This window comes from Octopus sinensis, linkage group LG6 (assembly GCF_006345805.1).
Source record: "Octopus sinensis linkage group LG6, ASM634580v1, whole genome shotgun sequence".
Classification (NCBI taxonomy): domain Eukaryota; kingdom Metazoa; phylum Mollusca; class Cephalopoda; order Octopoda; family Octopodidae; genus Octopus; species Octopus sinensis.
Window position 1 is genome coordinate 23,751,053 of NC_043002.1, and position 24,514 is coordinate 23,775,566.

The 24,514-nt window shown below is 37.4% G+C and overlaps 1 long non-coding RNA gene across 1 annotated transcript in view; it reads right to left on the minus strand.

The window, feature by feature from the left end:
- Positions 1–17,201: 17,201 nt before the first annotated feature.
- The window catches only part of LOC115213039, a 34,523-nt gene continuing 27,210 nt past the window's right edge, over positions 17,202–24,514 (minus strand). The window contains exon 3 of the long non-coding RNA XR_003881783.1: positions 17,202–17,656. This is a non-coding gene — a long non-coding RNA (uncharacterized LOC115213039). The remainder of the gene's footprint in view (positions 17,657–24,514) is intronic.

The window sequence follows — 24,514 nt, forward strand, 5'->3', positions numbered from 1 at the left end:
CAAGTAGCTTGCAAGACAAAGACTTCTCAGTTGAGAGAAGGAGTGGAACTGAGGGAAAAAGTTTAGAGTTTAATAGAGGGTGAGAGATAGTTGTCTTACTATAGAGGAGATACATGGCTATCCCTGTAGGACAGGGAAGGAGTAAGGGAGTTAAAGAGAAAGATGGAGAGAGAGAGAAATAGATGGTGTTGGAGATATATTGAGACCTATCTATAGAGAATAGCAGTGGGGAGTATAAGTAGTACAGAGGAGATAGAGGGGTATGTTTGATAATAAATGTGAAGGGAAAGGTTTAGAGATGGGCAAGACATGACTGTTGCAAATGATGGTGACAGAAAATGAAGTGGCTGAGAGGAGGTTGTGGTAGATGTGTCAGAGCATGGAGAGTGTGTGGATATACTCTTTACTCTTTTATGTGTTTCAGTCATTTGACTGCGGCCATGCTGGAGCACCACCTTTAGTTGAGCAAATCAACCCCAGGACTTATTCTTTGTAAATCTAGTACTTATTCTATCGGTCTCTTTTGCTCAACTGCTAAGTTACAGGTATGTAAACACACCAGCATCAGTTGTCAAGTGATGGTGGGGAGACAAACAGACACACAAACATATACATACACATACATATATATATACATATATACGTTGGGCTTCTTTCAGTTTCTGTCTACCAAATCTACTCACATGGCTTTAGTCGGCCCAAGGCTATAGTAGAAGACACTTGCCCAAGGTGCCACGCTGTGGGAATGAACCTGGAACCATGTGGTTGGTAAGCAAGCTACTTACCACACTGCTACTCCTGCACCTATATATAATATATATATATATATATATATAATATATATATATATATATATATATGACACTGGAGTAAGACGTGGTCCTCTGACCCATTGGATCCCATCAAAACACTCAACCCATGAGAACATGGCAAGTGATGATTGGGTATAAAATGATGATGATGATATGGGTGTTTTTTAAAAAGTGTCCAAATATATGTCTGGTTTAATGGTGTAAAGGTAGATGAAAGATAAAATATCCTCCTGGATAGGACACCAGTCTACTATAGGTAGCATACTTAAACTTTTTGCTCTTTCCAGCTCATAGGAGGCCATTGACAACTTTTCTTCATTGTTCTTTACTTTAAGCCATCTTTTCTGGTTCTCTCCAGTTGGACCCATGCTTTTTCAGCTCTTTGGCCTTGCAGCTCCTTTTTGAATTTTGCTGCACCATGTCATATGTTTCCCCAAGGTAAGGACTTCCTCTCTCAGGTCTTGTTAGTTTTGAATTGTCGTTGATGCTTCTGCAACTTTGCTTTTTCTAGGTAGAGGTGTCGATCCTACACAAACCCTTATGGCCTCTATTCTTTGACCTACACAGCATGGGAAGCCCAACCAAAAGTTTGAGCTCTTCTGGAATAGTTCTCAGCGTCATTCCACTGCACCACGATAAAGTCAGCCTTGTTTTGTACTTGAATTAGAAACGATTATTTCTTTGAATAAAAGAGCACAGTAAAGTTGACTCTTTGCCAATATGGGTGAATCGCATTGACATACAGAACAACAATTATGATTGGAAGAAGGAAAGAGATAAAACCCATACATTTAGAGGTTCCCTCGTATTGATGACATTGATACAGATAGTTATTCAAGATAACAACAGCTGTTGTGTCTCCTTAGACAAGATGTGCTACTTCATCATCGTCCCTCTAACTCTATAATAGGTACTACCACCTTTATTGGTTTTATCCATTGTGTCAAGTCACCTTAGACAAGACCCTTTACTTCACTGCACCTACTTAGATGTATCTCCACTTCCTGCTGTAGTTTCCTTTTACAAGACACTCTACTTTTACAAACTGTATAATATCTACCGTTACTTGAAAACAGGTTTGAAATGAAGGCATATGAACTAAGCAGTCCAAAACGTTATATATTTGACTACATTCTCTCTGCATTGAAGTTGGGTGGAAGTGGGGGTGGGAGAGAAAATAGAGATGATGACAATGATGATGATGTAGTTTGAGTAATATGTCAAGAAGTCACTCTCCTGTTACTGAACTCACATCTATCTGTCAGACTTGCTATTGTATTCATACTCTCAATCTGATTACATACAATATGGCGATACTCTATTCTGTATATGTGTTACTGCACCAAAATCTGTCTTTGGATTTACTTGTTGCATTCTGGGCAATGATGTCTCTTCTATTATTCTAATCCTTTTTTTTTTAAAACCTAGGCACAGCAAAAAAAAAAAATGCTTTGTTTCTTTTACCAGGATATAAAGGAAACTTTGCAAGTGAGAAGTATCAACTCCTGATCAACTAATCCTATAACAAACAGTCACTCTCTACCAAATGGATTTGTTAGCTACAAGAAAATCTACAATGACAGCAGTATTATTAAAAGGGGCATGGTGGGAAGAGGGAAAGGAAGAAAAAAACTATGACTCATATGTTACTACAGTAGGAAGCTACTCATCAATGTATTGACTTATTCTCAAACCAGAAAACAGTTTCAAATATTTTTTTACACCTGAGTGAACTCTGCTGAATACATCTCTGACAAAGTCCTGGTGGTGATGTTGACAATGACCTCAGATTAAGGTTATAATGATGCAGACTGTGACTTCCATATTAAAGGTGATGATGATGGTAGCAGCCATGATCTCTTTACTTTTTTATTTGTTCCAGTCATTTGAGAGCAACTATGCTGGAGCACCTCCTTTAGTCAAACAAATCGACCCCAGGACCCATTCTTTGTAAGCCTGGTACTTATTCTATCGGTCTCTATTACCAAACTGCTAAGTTACAGGGATGTAACCACACCAGCATCAGTTGTCAAGTGATAGTGGGGCAACAAACACAGACACACATACACACACACACACACACGACAGGCTTCTTTCAGCTTCCGTTTACCAAATCCACTCACAAGGCTTTGGTTGGCCCAAAGCTATAGTAGAAGACACTTGCCCAAGGTGCCAGAGTTTACTTCAATTGACTAAGTCTTCTTCCTAAGAAATTTTTGACCTTGAAGAAATCACTATTTTTGGACATGTTATTTGCAAAATACAATCAATATACCAATGCTGTAAATTCCTTATAATATCCACTACATTCTTGATTCAAATCCCATATGGAGTTCATTTTTCCTTACCTCTTTCCTAGGTGGAACAGGCATGGCTGTGTCGTTAAGAAGCTTATCCCTCAACCATGTAGTTTTTGGTTTGGCCCCACTCCATGGCATTTTTGACAAGTGTCATATATATATATTTGTAGAGATGCATGTGTTTATGTATACCCATGTCTAGATATCACATGATGGTTGTAAATAAGTATTACAGCCATACAAGTGAGGTTCTTCATTTCCAGTCTTCTGTAAAAAAAAAAAGGACACATCTAGCTATGGTGAAATTATTACTTTGCTTGGAAACATTTGAAAGTTGTAACAAGAAGAGCATTCAGCTGTAGAAAATCTACCTCAGCAAATTCCATCTCACCTATGCAACCATGAAAATGCTAATGCTAGTTGATGATGATGGTGGTGGTGGTGGTAGTTGTGATGATGATGATGATGAGGAGGAGGAGGAGGAGGACCAGTTAAGTACTGGTGTCAATTCAACTTTAAACCTTTCGCTACCAACCTGGCTGAAACTGGCTCTGGCTCTGAGTACAAATGTCTTGTTTTCATAAGTTCTTAATTAAAATTTTCCACCAAACCTATATCACAATTAATGTTCCTAACACTAGCTTAATGATAACTAAGTTATTTTACTAAATTCTTTGTTATATTTAAAGTAATTGAAAGAAACACAGTGCATCTCAAAATAAATACAGTAATGAAAGGGTTAAGCAGAATTCTTAGAATGTTGAACAAAATCTTTGTGGTACTTAGTTACACCTCTGTACATTCTGAATTTAAATCTTGCCAAGTTCAACTTGGCTTTTCATCTGTGTGTGTGGTTGATCAAATAAAGTACTAGGCAAATACTGAAGTTAATTTGTTTTCTTATAAGGCATCTGAGTTATGAATGGAACTATAACTGTAAGATGTACTTCCCATCATCCTGAAAATTCGTTCAGTTGTGTCTAGGGAACTCTCTATCACCATCTTATTTTTCCTCTGGTATATGATATTAATTCCTTTTAACCCTTTCGTTACCAACCTGGCTGAAACTGGCTCTGGCTCTGTAGTACAAATCTTTTGTTTTCAGAAGTTTTGAATTAAAATCTTCCACCAAACCTTTTCTCACAATTTATGTTCCTAACACTTACTTAATGATAACTAAGTTACTTTACTAAATTGTTTGTTATATTTAAAGTAACTGAAAGAAACACACAGCATCTCAAAATAGATACGGTAACAAAAAGGTTAAGCTTTCTGTCAATTGATATCTTTTGAATTTGGAGGCCTCTTGTTTTCTATTTTTAGATTAACTCTAGATTGGCCCTAATTAAGCAGATTTCTGATGGAAAGCATTCCAGTTATGACCAGCAAGTCCAAAGCGTCTTTTTTGTTAGGAGAGTAGGATGTAATTTGAGGGAGATTTAGCTGCTATTTCTATTAAGATGTGCAATGGACGGCAGAATTAGCAAGGCAACTGGCAAACAATATGCTTTGTGGCATTTAACTATATACATTTGTGTTCTGAGTTCAAAGCACACAAGACTCTACAAGGTGAGTACCAGTCATATACTTGGTCAGTCATTCAGTTATATACTCTTTCCCCTACAAACCTGAGACATTGTGAGAAATTATTATTGAAGGACAGTAGTTGTGGTTACACAGAAACACTACAGGAATGGCCTAAATGCTTTGCAATATTTACTTTGGACAAGTGTCCTTTACCATCATGTTGGTTAGACCCTTCTGAATGAAACAGGATTGATGGAAACTGTGTGGAAGCAGCTCAAATGAATTGTGCCTGTTCTTGGTTGGTAAACTTAGTCTGTCACCATGCTTAACACCACCACCACCTTGAGCCTTTGGGCACCTATAGCTAAGTTCATTCTGTTACAAGCATTCAGACTTTGTTCCAGTCTGAATACAACTTCCACTCTTAGAAGTCTTGGAGGCCTTTCAAGAAAGTCATAGGCCACTTCCCTTCCTCTTTTAATTAAACCATAGAGTACCATTATCTCATTAACATGTTTTAATGCATGAGATTTATTCAAAGGTTTTATAGATCAGCCTTTGTTTAGTTGAACGATGTCCAAAGGGGTTTCCACTATCATCATCCAGTCATTTTTATCAGTTATACAACAACAACAACAACAAAAAGATTTTAGTTTTTAGAAGGTTTAAGGAGTCTTGAAGATGATCCAAGGTCTAGACATCCTGCAACTGCCACTACCAACAAAAACATTGATTGTATTCACGACATACAGATGAATGACAGACAATTAACAACAAATCAAATAGCCAGTGCAATTAGCATATCCAGTGAGAGAGTTCAGAATATTCTACACAATGAACTTGATATGATGAATGTTTCTGCTCAGTGAGTGCTTATATGTATGTATGTTTGGATGTATCTGTTTTTAATTTATATTTGATATATTCTCTCACCTCTGCCACTATTTGGCATATACAGGTGCTTACACTTATCAAGTATTCACTCTAAATTTACAGTGCCTACTTTATATATATATATATATACATGTGTATAAATGTATATATATACACATATATGTATATATATGCATATATATATACATACATACATACATGTGTATATATATATATATATATATATGTATGTATGTATGCATATATATATATACATACATACATATATATATACACATATGTGTATAAATGTATATATATACATATATATACACATATATGTATATATATATGCATATATATATACATACATACATGTATATATATATATGCATATATATATACATACATATATATATATGTGTGTGTGTATATATATATGTATATATATATATGTGTATATATATGTATATATATATATATATATGTGTAATATAATATATTATATATATGTGCATATATATATATATGTATATATATATATATATGTGTATATATATATGTATATATATCATCATCATCATCATCATCATTTAACGTCCGCTTTCCATGCTAGCATGGGTTGGACGGTTCAACTGGGGTCTGGGGAGCCCGAAAGCTGCACCAGTCCAGTCAGATCTGGCAGTGTTTCTACAGCTGGATGCCCTTCCTAATGCCAACCACTCCGAGAGTGTAGTGGGTGATTTTATGTGCCACCGACACAGGTGCCAGACGAGGCTGACAAACGGCCACGCTCGGATGGTGTTTTTATGTGCCACCGACACAGGTGCCAGACGAGGCTGGCAGACGGCCACGCTCGATGGTGTTTTTTATGTGCCACCGACACAGGTGCCAGACGAGGCTGGCAGACGGCCACGCTCGGATGGTGTTTTTATGTGCCACCGACACAGGTGCCAGACGAGGCTGGCAGACGCCACGCTCGGATGGTTTTTTATGTGCCACCGACACAGGTGCCAGATGAGGCTGGCAAACGGCCACGATCGGATGGTGCTTGTTACGTGCCCACAGCACGGGGGCCAGACGATGCGGTACTGGCTACGGCCACGTTCGGATGGTTTTCTTATGTGCCACGTGCCACCGGCACTGGTACCACAAAATATACAAATTCCATTGATGTTCATCTATTTTGATTTGTTTTGATTTGATTTGATTTTCACTTGCCTCAACAGGTCTTAAAAAGTGTCACAAGAAGGAAGGTATGCACAGGTGGACTGACTACGTCCCAGGTAGGGGCCATGGTTATGGCCTGACTAGTCTTGCCGGGTCTTCGGATGGTGTTTTTATGTGCCACCGACCAGGTGCTAGATGAGGCTGGCGAACGGCCACGATCGGATGGTGTTTGTCATGTGCCCACCGCACTGACTACGGCACTGATGGATTTCTTGTGTGCCACAGGCACTGGTACCACAAGATACAAATTCCATTGATGTTCATCTATTTTGTCTATTTTGATTTGATTTGATTTGATTTTCACTTGCCTCAACCGGTCTTCACAAGTGTCACAAGAAGGAAGGAAGGTATGCACAGGTGGACTGACTAGTCTTGCCGTGTCTTCGGAAGGTGTTTTTATGTGCCACCGACACAGTGCCAGATGAGGCTGGCGAATGGCCATGATCGGATGGTGTTTGTTACGTGCCACAGCACGGAGGCCGGTCGATGCGGAACTGGCTACGGCCACGTTCGGATATGTTCTCATGTGTGCCACCGGCACTGGTACCATATATATGTATATATATATGTATATATATATATGTGTATATATATATGTATATATGTATATATATATATATATATATATATATATATATACCACAACAATTATTCGGTAGCCATGTTGTCTTACCATTTTTATCTATATATATATACATACACACAGTGGCTTTCTTTGAGCTTCCGTCTTCCTAATGCACTCTCAATGGCTCGCTATAGTGGAAGGCATTTGCCCAAGTTACCATGCAGTGGGTCCAAACTCAGAACCACATGGGGTTGGCAAGCAAACTTCTTGCAACACAGTCCTGTTAGCACCTGTGTGTGTGTGCACGTGAGTGTGTGTGCGTGTGTATGAATATGGGTGTGTGTGTTTGTGTCTCTTGTCATGACATCTTGTGATAGCTGTAAAATTATTGTCACTGTCACACAAGCAATGTTATTCATTTCCAATATTCTGTGAGAACATACCTGGCCATGGGGAAATATTACCTTGCTTGGAAACAGATGAGGTTTGGCAATAAGCAGGGCATTCTACTATAGAAAATCTGATTCAAATAAACACTATTGAACCCATGTAAGCATACAAAAGTGGACATTTAAATGATGGTGCTGATGAAGTGTGTAATCTGAGAGCTATTTAGCTGCTGTTTCTAGCAGATCAAATGGCCACGTAGTAGTCCCCTTGATGATTTGGTACCAGTTATACACTAGGATCAATTCATTTATCTATAGTCTCCATCTACAAATGTTTCTCCTTATGTCGATATAAGAAATCGTTATTCTAGAAAACCTTGCTATGTCATGGTGTATTGTGTCTGAGAAAACAAATTCAGCTGATTTTTTTTGTTAATATATATCTGTCGCCATAGTGATGTCATCAACTTCAGTATCATCAGCATCATTATCAATATTCATCGATATCTACTTGGTATCTACAATTCGTATTTTATCATTAGTGAATCCACCCTTCCACCACATCTCATTTTCCTTACTCTCTCTCTCTCCCACTTTCTCTCTTACACACACATATAGTCTCTCTCTTTCTCTCTCTCTCTCTCCCTTAATTTCTCTTACACACCACATATGGTCTCTCTCTCCCTCACCCTTACTCTCTCTTATGTACACATACACATAAATCTCTCTCTCTCTTTCTTGACCCACCACTACCACCACCATTTACCATTGTAACCGAAGCACTGTGCAGCCTCATACTACTACCCATGACACTCTACTAAAATTATCACTTCTTACCACTACTACCACCTCTAGTAACTTTCCACACAGCTCCTGCCCTCCCCTGTTTGCACACCACACCATGGCTTATTCAATTAGTTCCACAGTTCGATCTACCCCATACCCTGCTATCCCACACAACCCAATTGCAAACCACATCACAAGACACCGCACTGCTCAATATCACAAGACACTGCACAACACCAAAGCACTGCAGAACACTCCACCTCACTAGAAATCACACTAACTCTATAACATTTCACATAACAAGATGCTACACAACACCACAACACTTCCCAGTGCCAGACATCAACTACCCTCACACTAGATGCCACATTATCCCACATCAGAAGACACTACACAATATCACATCACATCACATCACATCACGAAACACAACACTACCTCATATTATCCCACATTACTCTTCATCACAAAACACAACACTATCTCACAACACAAGGCACTGCATAAAATGTCACAACACTACATGTCACAAGACATGGCACTATTCCACATCACAAGATGTTGCATACGATACCACAATGCTACACATCACAAGACATGATGCTATCCCACAAGACACCACATCACAAGCTGCTATACACCTTACAACATCCCTCACCACAAGACACCATGCAATGCTCCACCACCCAATAATGCTTCACATCACAAAATATTACACACCTTGCACCTCACTATGTTCCAGATCATAAGATACTATACAATACCACAGTACCCTACAACACTCCATAAGGCACTACAGAACACCTCACTACCCAACAACACTCCACACCACACAACACCTCACAACCTCCAAAACACTCCAGGTCACAAGTTACTATACAATACCACACCACATACCATCAGACACTACACAACACCTTGCCATGGCACAGCACTCCAGATCACAATACTCTACTGCCCAATAAATCTCATCGTTACAAGACCCAACACAATACCTCACAGGTGTGGCTGTGTGGTAAGAAGGTTCCTTTGCAAACATGGTTCCGGGTTCACTCCGACTGTGTGACACCTTGGACAAGTGCCTTCTACTATAGCCTTGGGCCACCAAAGCCTTGAGTGGATTTGGTAGATGGACACTGAGAGAAGGCCATCATATATATATATATATATATATATATATATATATATATATATATATATATATATATATATATATATATATATATATCATCATCATCATCATCATCATTTAGCGTCCGCTTTCCATGCTAACATGGGTTGGACGGTTCAACTGGGGTCTGTGAAGCTGGAAGGCTTCGTCAGGCCCAGTCAGATCTGGCAGTGTTTCTACGGCTGGATGCCCTTCCTAACTCCAATATATATATACATATATATATAAAATTGGAGGATATGCTAATCTCATGGAGGGATGGTTGCATCCAAGGAAGTACTGGTTCAATACCTAGTATTGTTGGGAAATGAAATTCCCTTAAAACAATAAGTATATTAAGCATATAGTTTATATCCAGTTAAAAGAAGGGGGGAAAAATGGAGATAAGGAAGTTAACAATTATTTATTATTAACAAGTTGGTCATCTTCACTTCTTACAGCTGTTTCAATTAATACTCAATAATTTAATTGCAAATTTGTATATTAAATTTGCATTTATGTGACACGTGCATCATTTCATCAGAGAATAAAAGATTTACCTTGGGATGTTATATGAAATGAATTGATAGGTCCCACATATAACATCACAAGGTACATCTTTTTTACTGATGAAATTATGCTCATGTCACATAAATGCAAATTCAATGTACAAATTTGTAATTAAAATTATTGAGTATTAATTGAAATGGCTGTAAGAAGCGAAGATGACCAATTTGTTAATAATAAATAATTAACTTCCTTATCTCCACTTTCTTTTCTTTGTTTAACTTTACACACACACACACATACGTGTGTGTGTGTGTGTGTCTACCACTACTGCTTGACAACCGGTGTTGGTGAGTTTACGTCCTTGTAATTTAGCGGTTCAGCAAAAAGACTGATAGAATAAGTAGCAGGCTCAAAAATAAAAAAAAAGTACTGGAGTCAATTCCTTTGACTAAAAGTTTTTCAGAGCTGTGCCCCAGCATGGCTGCAGTCTAATGACTGAAACCAGCAGAGAATAAAAGAGAAAACCTTATAACGAGCAAGGTCACAAAATACCACAGCATCCCACAACACTTAGCATCAGGGGACATCATACACTACACAACAATACTGTATCACAAGAAATCACAGAGTAAAGTGATTGAACATGCTACAACATATTACACTACAGTACACATCACACCACAACCTATATGCTATATATAACCAAAACATAGACCACACAATACTTCTCACGGGCGTGAGGTAAGAAGTTTGCTGACAGCTTGTGGTAAGAAGTTTGCTTCCCAACCACGTGGTTCTGGGTTCAGTCCCACTGTATGGCACCTTGGGGGGAGTGTTTTCTACTATAGCCTTGGGCCCAACCAAAGCATTGTAATTGGATTTGGAAGACAGAAACTGAAAGAAGCCCGTCCTCGTCCTGTATATGTATGTGTGTGTGTGTGTGTGTGTAGTGATTGATGTATTGTTCAGATATTGTATATTGAAAAAAATACGAAGCAGTCGGAATTTGGCATAATCCTTTCTCTCTCTCTCTCTCTCTCTTTATATATATATATATGTATGTATGCCCGTGTGTGTTTATAGTTTGTGTTTGTCCCCCCCCACCTCTTGACGATCGCTGTTGGTTTGTTTTCCTCCCCGTAACTTAGCAGTTCCGCAAAAAAGACCGAAAGAATAAGTACCAGGCTTAAAAAAAGTACTAGTGTCGATTCGTTTGACTAAAAATTCTTGAAGGCCGTGCTCCAGCATGGCCGCGATCTAATGACTGAAGCAAATTAAAGATTATAATCGCATTATACAACACCGCATAACCGCACAACATAATACCGCATAATTACACAAGCCATCCTGAAAGCCTCTAAGTGGTCACTCGATACACTAGAAATAGTAGTGAAATAGTCTTCAGATGACACTCAACCTATACATACATATATATATATTGCTGAAAAACTAAAAGGCGAGATAGTCACAGCTGGAAACCCTTTGATCATATAAGGTTATTGGTTTATGACTGATCTGGAGTTAAACAACACTACCATCACTCACCATATAGCCCATTAAATGGCAACACTACATCTCACAACACACCACACAGCAACACTACAGTCTCAAACCTCACAACTCCCCCCCCCCCTACTACACTACAAACGAAGGTAGCGTGGTCACTAGACCTGCTAGAAAAAACAGCGAAATATTCGTCATATCAGTTATATTGGATAATGCATTTCTAGATAGTGTCTAAAAAAGAAAAGCAGGGATGGTCATAGTTGGAACACCTTTGATTATAGGTCCGCTGATTAAGGGCTGACCAGGGTTAAACGACACTAACACCACTATAACCCCTCCTCACAGCACAAATGCACAAGCTATGACAGTAACTCAATACGGGAATCTCCAGCCTACATTACCATAGCAACAGCAAGCTTCACTCCAACTGTTGCAGCAGATAAAATACTTTGTCCCTCGCCACTCATACTCCACCCTTTCACTCCACACATCATTACTCCCGTCTTGTTCACTCCGCCACTCCGTGTGCGGTCGTCATGGTTACTAGGTCATGTCATCTCTGACGTAGATACATGTGAGCGTGTGTGCGCATGAGTAGCGGGGCTTTGTACTGTCAGTCGTCCATTGACAGATTGATGGCGGGATGTGTGGAGCCGACGATGAACCCATGGATGATTGACAAATCTGCTGGTTTCGTTGTTTGTTTGATGGTCTTATAATGTGACCTGAGACAACAGTTGTCCATGTGTGTGTGTGTGTGTGCAAAGTTGATATATGCTTTTATGGGTGTATGTGGTACAGAGAACGTGTTTAGCTATCTAGTTCTCTCTGTCTTTATGTGTGAGTATGCATGTATGTAGAACATACATATACACATACTAGTGTGTGAGTACAATATTCACACGGGGTGGTAGATTGGCAGAATCGTCAAAGCGGTATTTAACTACATCCCTTTACGTTCTGAGTTCAAATCCTATCGCGGTTGACATTTATCCTTTATTCTAAGAGTCAATAAAATTCAAGTACTCAAGTACTTAATCGGCTTAAATTAATTATAGCCTCCACCATCCTCAAAATTCCACTTCTTGTACTAATATTAGAAGTCTTTATAATACTTACAGAGGCGATGGCGTATCACATTGATACGGAGTAATTAAATTCATTGCTTTACATTCCGTGTTCAAACCCCCAGAAGTCGACTTTGACTTTCGTTCTCTGAAGGTCAATAAGACAACATCAATCAATTATAGTCGATCCAATTCATGACACTCTTCCATACATTACCACCATTACCTAAATTACTGGCCTTGTACCTCTCAGAATTTAGGAAGCTGATCTGACCAAGCATTTCAAACCATGCTACCACGTATTTTTTATTATCGATCGTTGCGTTTCGGACTTCATTACCCAAAATATCTTTACTATTTTAAATAGATTTGAGGATAATTTGGTTGATATTTCTAGCACATCGAGTGACCACGTTGAGCAAATTATTATAAATGTAGTAGATAACAGAATGAGTAATTAAGTATATACGCATCCCTTCCGATGTGTAGCTTTCTATGTTATAATCTAAGCTCAAGGCTTAAATTATAACATAGGGTCGATTACACTGACACTTGAAAGGTATTTTTTGAGCTAAGTACAAAAGAGGCAAAGTTGATCTTGGCAGAATTTGATTTCAGCATGTAAATAGCCAGAGAAAATATCACAAAATACTCGACATAGTTGGAAAGCGAATTTTTGAACCACAATACCTACAAAGTCAAAAAGATTAAGAATCGCTGCTCTAAGCCATGCGTATGGTTTGCAAACTGTTCACAAAGGAAATCTATGTGCACAGGAAAAATTTTTATGCTTGTACAAAATGTTTGTTGCCTAAAATACTGGAGTAATTAATGGTTATTATAAAATTCGTTTTGACTGAGACTAAGGTTTGCCTGCAGCTTATTTAAATGGGCAAAACGAAACTAAGATTTGTTCTACTTTCAGTATCGTCAGTTTCTACAATATAATTCAAGTAAAGCTGACTCAAGGAGTAAGTTAAAGTAACTCAATCTCATAATACCATACTGTCACATCATAGCTGATCAGGATCAATATACAGCTAAAACTATTACACTTTATACATGAAGTATGATGATTGAGTTGAAGTACCTATTTTTTTTATTACCCACAAGGGGCTAAACATAGAAGGGACAAACAAGGACAGACAAACGGATTAAGTCGATTAGATTGACCCCCAGTGTGTAACTGGTACTTAATTTATCGACCCCGAAAGGATGAAAGGCAAAGTCGACCTCGGCGGAATTTGAACTCAGAACGTAACGACTGACGAAATACGGCTGCGCATTTCGCCCGGCGTGCTAACGTTTCTGCCAGCTCACCTGAGTTGAAGTACATGCTAATAACTTTTGAGAAGCTTCACATGAGGGCCTTTTAGGTGGTAGGTGTAATATGCTGCCAGTTGAACATCACCACCTTGTCCTTTATTTTAGTAGAGGTCACTCTATTGTAAGCATTCAAACCCATCTACTTCCCATGTTTTACCTGCATATGTTGATTCAGACATTTTCAGGTTGGTCATCATCCACAAGCATGGATATATGACCTTTCAAAGGTCATGTCACTGCTCATCCTTCTTTAATCAACTTATTTTAAAAATGACACTGCAAGCAGTTCATTGTGTTTCTGGGCAGAGCACTTTATTCTACTTCATCATTCACCATTTGATAATAATTTAGTGACCTCAGCTCCACTGTCTCATTCATCCCTTGTCATAGAATAAATTGTCAATCTACAGTGAAAATGCAACATTATTCTCTGATTCAGCTCATAAAACAATATACACTTCTCTAGTTTCTACATCAACATACACTTCTTCAGTTTCCATTTCAAATCCACTTCATGTCAACATAGACCCTCACTACTCTGCCACAAAGAAGCTTGTCTGTGACTGTTTGGTAAACTAGAAAACTGAGCGAAAGCATAAATCATATTTTGTTGCCCTTTAAAAAGAAGAAATGTCACTGTAGTCTGAGACACAGCTTCCGGATAGATGGGGTGGCCATGGTTAGAATAGCTTTAACCACAGGAACTTGCTAGATCAGGACTGAACAGGGGATAAACAACACCAACCCTACCAACTAGTGATTATATTTATTCACAAAAAAGTGAGTTTTTTATATTATTTTTAGATCCACTTTGTATCACAAATATATTTTTTTAACTATAAAACAATCCTGTCCAATGTGGAGTGCAATTTCCTCCTGACTGATGAAGGACTGGTGTTTTTTTTTTTTGTTATTTAGATATCAGCCCTGATCAAGCTGGCTTAGGATTAAGGATTCCAGTTACGACCATCTCCATTTTTTTTGTCAGACATCATGTTCTCGGGACTACATTATCAAATGTGCCCTTTATTTGAAAGGTGAATGGATAAGGTTTGAGAGAAGTGGAGGAGAAAGAACTGATTGCAGTTTCTAGTAGGCTGGTAACCATGTAAAGGCTCTCCTTTCTTGGTTCAACTGATGAAGAATTGACAGAGTTGAATTTCAAGTTAATCTGTAATATTGTTACCTGCAAGAAAAAAGGTGGACAAAGAGAAAGATCCAGAGATCATATGTCATCATCAAAAATTAAATAACTTTTCCAAAAAAGCTAGAGGGTCCTCTGTCTTTTAGGTCCATATGCTAGAAATAGTTATTAAATTCTATCAAATCATATTCTATAGTGTAAAAAAAAAAAGGATAAACTGGACATGTCATTCTAGGTGTACAAAAAGACAGATCAATTACAGCTGGAAAGCCCTTAATGATAGACAAACACCAGTGTCTTGGCACTAAATGAATGAATACTTCTTTGGCACCCTATTAACAACTAGATGTTTGCAATTTTAATTCTCATTGGAGTCATCTTCATGTTTTCATCCACCATACCATGTGTTTTCTTGGTCAGGTACTAACAAATACACCTTACATAGCAGCAAGTACAGTCAAATGGTTAAGAAGTTTGCTTCTCATGAAGTTTCAGATTTGATTCCCCCGCATGGTATCTTGGACAAATGTCACTTTGTAAAACTTTGGATCAGCTCATACACTGAGAGTGAAATTGATTCAATGGAAACTATATAAAGCCCACTGAATGGACTGTACCCGCAAATCAAAAGTCAACCATGTCTCACTGATTCTGTCAGAATTATATTCAAGCTAGACATATTTGTGAAATGCTCAGCCACTTAGATTCTAATTCAATAAATAGAAAATCCAGTTGACTGAACAATGGAAAGGTATGGAACATTTTGACACCACTCATTTCGCATTGCTGATTCTCTACTGACTTATTTGACATCAGACCTTTTAATATTTCTCTCTTTCTTCTTCATTCTCTCTAATTATGTGAGAATATACTTCTCTTCATATGCATGAGGAGAGGGAAAGTGTTTATGTCAAACATGTTTAATTAATAAATTGTAATGTCTTTCCTTCTCCCACTCTCTCTATCTGCACATGTATCTTTGTGTGCATGTACACTAGTGTATGTATGTGTGCGTGTTTACCTCCAGTGCCAAAAAGTACTCTTACCAGAACAGACTGAATGTCCACTCAGCCATGCCAAATCTTCAGTGTCACAACAGCAGCACCCAAACATCTCATTTCAACAAGAGAAACCTTTTTGTCAAAACCAATAGAAATCCATCCATCCATTCATAAAAATTTAGTTATTCAACTCTACATTTGGAAAGATCTTTCATGTGTTCTAACAATACTAGATGGTGGCCTTTATCTCCTACCTATGGCTTTTAATTCATTATTTATATTTTAGTTCTGATTTTTAAATGTTTGTTTTATTGTTTTTGTTTAACTTCAGGTCAAACCTGATCCCAGGTTAGTCCCATGATTGAAGGTGTTGCTTTTTTTATATATGCAGTGCATCTAGGACTATACAATTGTGTCGGTCCTTTTTAAAATAATATGTTGTAACTGGAAAATAGTATGGTATAATTGAGGGATATTTTGTTGCTATTTCTAACCAGTGGAGAGACTGCTTTGAGCTTTTCATGTTGGTTCATTCTAAATGCTGTTGTCGTTGAATGCAATGTCATGTACAAAATACAGAGAAGTTTTCAGGATTATGGTATGTTAATGTGTATATGGAATGCATTTTTGTCAAAAATTAGGTTAAAAAAATATGGAAGTTTCTTATACATGGATAGTATTATAATCCCTTACAAAACATATTTTTCCAAATTTTAAGATAAAAAAATTAGGGGTTCCTTCCATTCAAGGATGTAGATTATTCTAATTATGGGTAATAGATAAAGTCTATCCCCTAGTTAGCATCATCACCTGGCTCATGGGTGTCTTTAGTAGAGTTCACTTTATTCCTAGCATTCAGGCCAAGTTTCCGGTCTAAAGATAACTACCGCCTACAAATCTCAGAGGTCATAAAAAAGGTCCTGAATACTGTCCTCTTTTCCCTGATTAAGCTACAAGGAAGTAAAAAAAATAAACAAACAAGCAAAAAAAAAAAACCCCAGCATAAATCCACTGATGTAATTATAAAAATCCATTTATGTAATTATACACATTGTTCTAATTATATACATTTCAGGGGAATTATGTCATTCTCATTTTTAGTATGAAAAGAGAAAGTTAGAAGTCACTCTGGTTATTTTCAATAATGATGGTTGTGGAGATTGACATTTCTCACTTTCAGTGTCATTTTCATGGTACTTAGGTGTCTTCAGTAACATTTGGAAGTATTTGGAACAAGCTTCAAGATCCCTCCTTGCTTGATTCTAGTTTAAAAAAATTTTTTCTCTGTAGTCATTACCTTGTAGATGTCCATTTTGGTTATCACTCAAGGGCACTACTCCCTCTGCTCTTAACAGTTACAGATGGGAATCAACCTTAATTTTACCAGTCTGGAAGTGCCTGCAAAAGAAATGGACACTGCTCTCCTCTGCTCTTAACTTCAAGGAATAAGGGAAGTTTTTGTAACATTACCTAAAAAAAAAAAAAAAAAAAAATTTATTCATTAATTAATTAAAGAACATCAAAAAGTTCCAGATAAAATGATGTTATACAGTGAGGGAGAAGGATAGGAAAGGGGAAAGTTATTTTAAAAAATGATTTCGCCAGGAATGAGGCACAGGAGAATTCAAAGACCTAGTCTTCAGTGATGTGATAGTACTAAATATTTTAAAGAAAGAGTTAGGAGAAAATACAAAGAGAAAAAGGAAAAAAGAATCGGGAAAGTAGAGATTTTGAGAAAGAGAGAAAGTAAAAGATAGATAGATAGATAGATAGATAGATAGATAGATAGATAGATAGATAGATAGATAGATAGATAGATAGATAGATGGAGAGGAAGAGAGAGGCGGCACAGTAAAGAGAATAGGAAAGAAGGAAAGAAAGGGATAAGGAGATCAGGAAGAGCTGACATAAAGAAGAGAGGGAGATAAATAAGGAGCAAAGAGAGAGAGAGAGAGAGCAATGAAAAATAAGGAAATAAAAAGGTGGAGGGATAGAACGAATGAGAGAAAGAGAGAGAACAATAGGAGGAAACAGTAAAGATATAAGAAGGTACAAGGAGGGAGAATGATAGAAGAATGAAAGATAACAACGAAGAGAGAGAGAGAGAAAGAGATGAGGAGAATAAAGAAAAGGGAGATAACTTGAAGCATCAATGGTCAGTGAAAGCTGCTTAATGTCAGTGTTGTATAAACAATAGTGAAGCGAGATGAGTTTGCTCATCTGACGGATTATGTCAACACAGAACAGACACTCACTCACACACATATATGTGTGTATATATGTATATATATAGTGTGTGTGTTTTGTATTCACACACACACGTGTTATGCATTTTGTTTTATTTTGATTTTCACTATTAAGGTAACGCACCCTCAGTTGTTTGATCAACTACAATCTGAGCTTCGAACTGATTGAATTATTGTTGAGTATTTCACAGAATACTCAAAACACTTGCAAGCTAGCCTATGTGTGAGGTGGTAAGTAGGCTAGTGCATGTCTTTTCTCCTAGTATGCACAGCCTTTTCCACACCAAGACTCCTACCAAGCTTTGCTGTAGTTACACTCAGTAACCAAGTGCTTTGTGACCCTAGCTTATTTTGTAAGGGACCTTAATACAGTAGTTGGCTCCAGAGATATAGTATGTAGGGCTACTCTAGGAGGAATATGCTTTGATATTTACCAATAACTGTTATGCTGCCTTTTACAATACTAGCCAAATTTAACCCTTGATGCCAACCTGTGTGAGAATCCTGGTTCTATGATACAAGTGACTTGTTTTAAAATTATCTAAGTTAAATCTTTTCAATCAAAATTTCATGTAAATTTATGTTCCAATCACGAATTTAATAATGACCAAATTATTTTACTAAATTTTTCTTATATTTGAAATTAATTACAACAAAGCCGGTGTATTTCAATAAAAATATGGTAACAAATGAGTTAAAGTAAGTTCCATTAGAGTGGGTCTCTAGCAGCCTTCTACAGCTAAGGGAAGGTACAAATCATCTTGGGTCTTCCTTGTCATTGGTCCTATCTCCTTTTATAGTAAAGGGAAATGTGAACTACCAATGCTGCTATTTTCTGTAATATGAATCTCAGGAGGAGTCTTTTTCTTTGCTTGTCTGTAAAACACATCTATCTTCCAATCTTTGCAAATATATAGTGCCGTAATGATTTCACTATGCTTTACTGAAGAGGTCCAAAATGCAGAAACGTATCTAGAGTTGTCCTTGCATGATTAAAATTCAGACACTTCCCACTACATTCTATTCCATAATTAATTAATATTTATTAATTAAAATTTAACGGTTGTTTCTGCTGCCTTTTTTAGTGAGAATTAGTCATTTACATAAAGATTGCTCTCATTAGTAAAAATGTAATTTCAGTTCACTGAAATTTCTTTCTTACAACTGGGTGAATGAAGTCCTCTGGCTTGCCAGCTCCTGTCAAACTGTCTGACTCATGCCAGCATGGAAGGTGGACATTAAATGATGATAATGATGATGATGATGATGACAATGCTGATGACATCAAATATACTGACCCCCAATTTATATTCTAGTTTTCACGAAGTAGACATCCTTATTCTTTTACTCTTTTACTTGTTTCAGTCATTTGACTGTGGCTATGCTGAAGCACCGCCTTTAGTCGAGCAAATCAACCCCAGGACTTATTCTTTGTAAGCCTAGTACTTATTCTATCGGTCTCTTTTGCCGAACCGCTAAGTTACAGGGATGTAAACATACCAGCATCAGTTGTCAAGCGATGTTGGGGAGACAAACACAGACACACAAACATATATATATAGATATATATATATATATTACAGGCTTCATTCAGTTTCTGTCTACCAAATCCACTCACAAGGCTTTGGTTGACCCAAGGCGATAATAGAAGACACTTGCCCAAGGTGCCGCGCAGTGAGACTGAACCTGGAACCATGTGGTTCGTAAGCAAGCTACTTACCACACAGCCACTCAGTCATTCTTTTGTATATTTATATATGAAAGTGGTGAGTTGGTGAAGTCATTAAAGTATTGGATACAATGCTTTACAGTATTCCTTCCAGCTCTCTACATTTTGAGCTCAAATCCAGATGAGATCGACTTTACCTTTCATTTTTTTCTAGATCAATAAATGAAGTACTAATCAAATACTGAAGTTGAATTTTCTTTCTCCCCTGTGTATATATGTGTGTGCATCTGCATCTTTACGTTTGTGTTTGTCCCTTACTATTCCCTGGACAATGGATGTTGGTATGTTTATCCCTCCATAACTTAGTGGTTTAGCAAAAGAGACTGATAGAATAAGTACCAGACTTTAAATAAAGTACTGGGGTTGATCACTCAACAAAACCCTTCAAGGCAGAGTCCCAACATGGCTGCAGTTCACTGAATAGAACAAGAAAAATATAAAAGATAAGAAAAAAATATATGCATATAGTCAGGAAGAAGAGGAAGAAAATGAAAGACAAAGAAGTGAATTAGGAGGGAAGAGAGAGTTTGTTTTGCAGGTGTGTATATATATGTATATATATATATATATATATATATACACGTCTAAAGAGAGAGAAAATAAGACACTGTGATAAACTGAGCCACATATACAAACACATACATAGACAATCATACATGAATATATATGTGTGTATATACATGTGTGTGTGTGTGTGTATATGCATGCATATATTTATGTATTTATGTACATATACAGTTAAACCATTGTTCAGTTGCACTTGACCGATTTTCTGGAAGTTCATGGTGATGATGAATGTATGGCTCAGACAAGAGACTGTAGAGAGAATGATGAAGACATAAACATTTGTTGTATCTCTCTCTCTCTCTCTCCCTACTGTGGTTCTACAGTTATTCACTTGAAATTCCCCAGCTGGTCAGAAGCAATACACACACACACATGCATGCACATGCTGTTACCTGCAATATGCGCAATTTCACAACTGATGTCTTGAATGAAGCATTTAGAAGTATTCATTTCTCTTTACAATCAGTATCCATCAACTATTCTGTCTATGTATGTATGTATCTATCTCTCTATCCATCTAATCATCCATCTTTTAGCCATCTAATATGTTAATGTATGTATCTCTTTCCCCTTCCATCTATCTTATCCATCCATGCATTCACCTGTCCAATTATTTATTTACTCATCTATACAGCCTTGCATCCACCTGTTCATGTATCAATCCATCCATCTATTCATTCTCCTATCTATCCATCAAGTCATCCATCCACTTTCCCACTCACCCATATATCCATCCATCTTTCTACACATCTATCTATTTTCCATCCACCCACGTATCCATCCATCTATCTATGTAACCATTCACTTATCAGTTCATCCGTCCATTCACCCATTCATGATGTCATCCATACATTCCACCATCCATCTATCCATCCAACCATCAATCCATCTATTCAACCATCTGTCCAGCCATTTTCATCCACCCACCTGTATATCCATCCATCAGGTTAGTCAACTAGCCAGCCAGCCATTTTCATCCACCCACCTGTTTATGTATCAGTCCACCTGCCCACTCATCCATCCTGACATTGATCCATTGATCCTTCAATCGATCAATTGATCCAACCATCTGTTTATCCACATACCCATTCGTCCATGCTCCTTTCCATCCATCCATCTATCCAGTTAGTCAACCAACCAGCCAGCCAGCCAGCCATTTTCATCCACCCACCTATTTATGTATCAGTCCACCTGCCCACTCATCCATCCTGACGTTGATCCATTGATCCTTCAATCGATCAATTGATCCATCCATCTGTTTATCTGCACACCCATTCATCCATACTCCTTTCCATCCATACATCCATCCATCCATTCACCCACACATCATTGTGTAGATATAGACTGAAGATGTTATAATTCTCAAAATCAAGCTAATAAATAATATTTTTAACCCTTTCTCCTTCTCCCTCAAAACCTTTTTCTCCTCATCCTCATATTACATGGTTGTTTCATAATTTTTTCTTGTGTTGTTTGTTTACTTTTTAGTTTAGCTGGGAGGAGGGATTTGTCAGTAAATGAATAAAACACTTGATTTGACATCATCTTCGTTGTCATTGTCAACATTGCCATCATCATGAGCATCATCATCATGACCACCACCACCATCATCATCATTGTCACTTCCCCACCACCTCTGCTATTGTCATCATCACCATTGTTACTGTTATTATCATTGCCAGCATTGTTGGCAACACTACCACCACCACTACCACCACCACCACCATCATCATCATCACCAGCAACAGTACCACCGGCACCAGTACCAGCAGTACCACCACCTCTGCTGTTGTTATCATCATTATCACTGTTATTATTGCTTTCATCCTCATCATATTCATTATCAGCAGCAGCAGTAGCACCACCAGATCATGATAATGACCATCATCATCATCATCGTTTTATGTCAATATTTCCCTGCTGCGATTTAGAAATGCAAAAACAAAAAGATTGCAAATTACAGTATCAACATGAATGTTATATTTAGATTCAATATTAGATTAGCATCAGATGTGTACAGCCTGGATTTGAACTAGGTACTTGTTATTTTTTTCTAAACTAAGTATAAGAATATTCTTGTCTTCCCTCCAAAGCCATTGATGCATTCATTCACCCATCCTTCCTTTATGTTATTTATTGTGCATTGATTGCCAAGCAGATCAGGTCATTGTTATTCCTAGTTTAGAAATAAAGGTTCCTTGTTTGAAGCTGGTCTCATACAATGAACAATATACAAAAATAAGACACCTGATGATGATTAACTGAAATATAGTGTTAATATAAATGTTGTCGTCTTCATCATCATCATCATTTAATGTCCATCTTCCATGCTGTCACGGGTTGGGCGGTTTGATAGGAGTTGGCAACCCTGAGGACTGCACCAAACTCCACCATCGTTTTTTAGTATAGTTTTTACAGATGGATGCTCTTCCTAATGCCAACCACTTTAGAGAGTGAACTAGGTGCTTTTTATGTGGCACCAGTCCCAGTGAGGTCTGTTTTGACATGGTTCTTATGGTTGGATGCCCTTCCTAACATCAAAAGATAGAATATATCAGTTCACTGTTGATTGTATCTATATTCATGCCAGAAGGATTTGGGGTACACTACTGAATTGTTAACCATTCTGTTGCCATATTTTCAATTCATCATCATCATCATCACCATCATTGTTGTTGTCATTATCATCGTCTTCATCAGTTTCATCTCCACATTTCCATGCTTGCATGGATTGGGTGGAATTTTGTTGAGATAGATTTTCTACAGCTGGATAACCTTGCTGCCAGCCCACTCCTACACTTGAGCTTTAGGTAATATTTCCTCATGACCAGACATGTTTTCATGAAAGATTGGAAATGAAGGATATCACTTGCATGATACTGACACTTATTTACAATTATCATATGATGTTAAGGCAAAGAGACAGTAACACACACATATGGCAGGCTTCTTTCAGTTTCCATCTACTAAATTCACTCACAAGGTTTTGGTTAGCCTAGAGCTATATTAGAAGACACCTGTCCAAAGTGCCATGCAATGGTACTGAATCTGAAACAATATGGTTGGGAAGCAAACTTCTTACCATGCAATCATGCCTGCACCTATTTTAATTAATTTTGGAAATAATAAGGAATTTATTAAAACAACTTTGTTTTTATTAAGCTGATGTTCTCATTGTTTGGAGCGTAATCAATATGTAATTTTCATTTAATCACTTTCAAACAGGAAGTTGATATCATTAAATTAGGAGCTGTCTCAGGCAAGTTGGTATCAAAAGGGTTAACATTGGTAGGCTAACATTATACTGACCAAGTACTCAGGCAATCTTAAATATTTATTTTTGCCAGCTGAGTGGACTGGAGCAATGCAAAGGAAAGTGACCTGAGATTAGGAACCATGTTGCCTAACCACTCGGCCATGCATTTTCTCATAAATATTGCATATACATTCAGTGATGAAGTTAACAGTTTGAAAAATTACAATCATATTAACATTGATTTGTCTCAGATATTTAGACATTTAATCTCCTAACTGTAGATTAATGACAAATTATTTTAAAATTAATTCTTAATTTAGTGTTACTAATGAGCAATATAAATACAATAGATTAGGTTCCTTGCTGATTATAGCGTGTGTGCATGCATGAGTCTATGTATGTGAGAGTGTGAATGTGTATAAGCGAATGATTAAGTGTAATTGTGTGTTGGTTTAAATTTCCAGTTGAAATACAAAATAACCTTTAATTTCTTAAGCTTTTAATTTTTCTTCACAACACATTTTCCATTG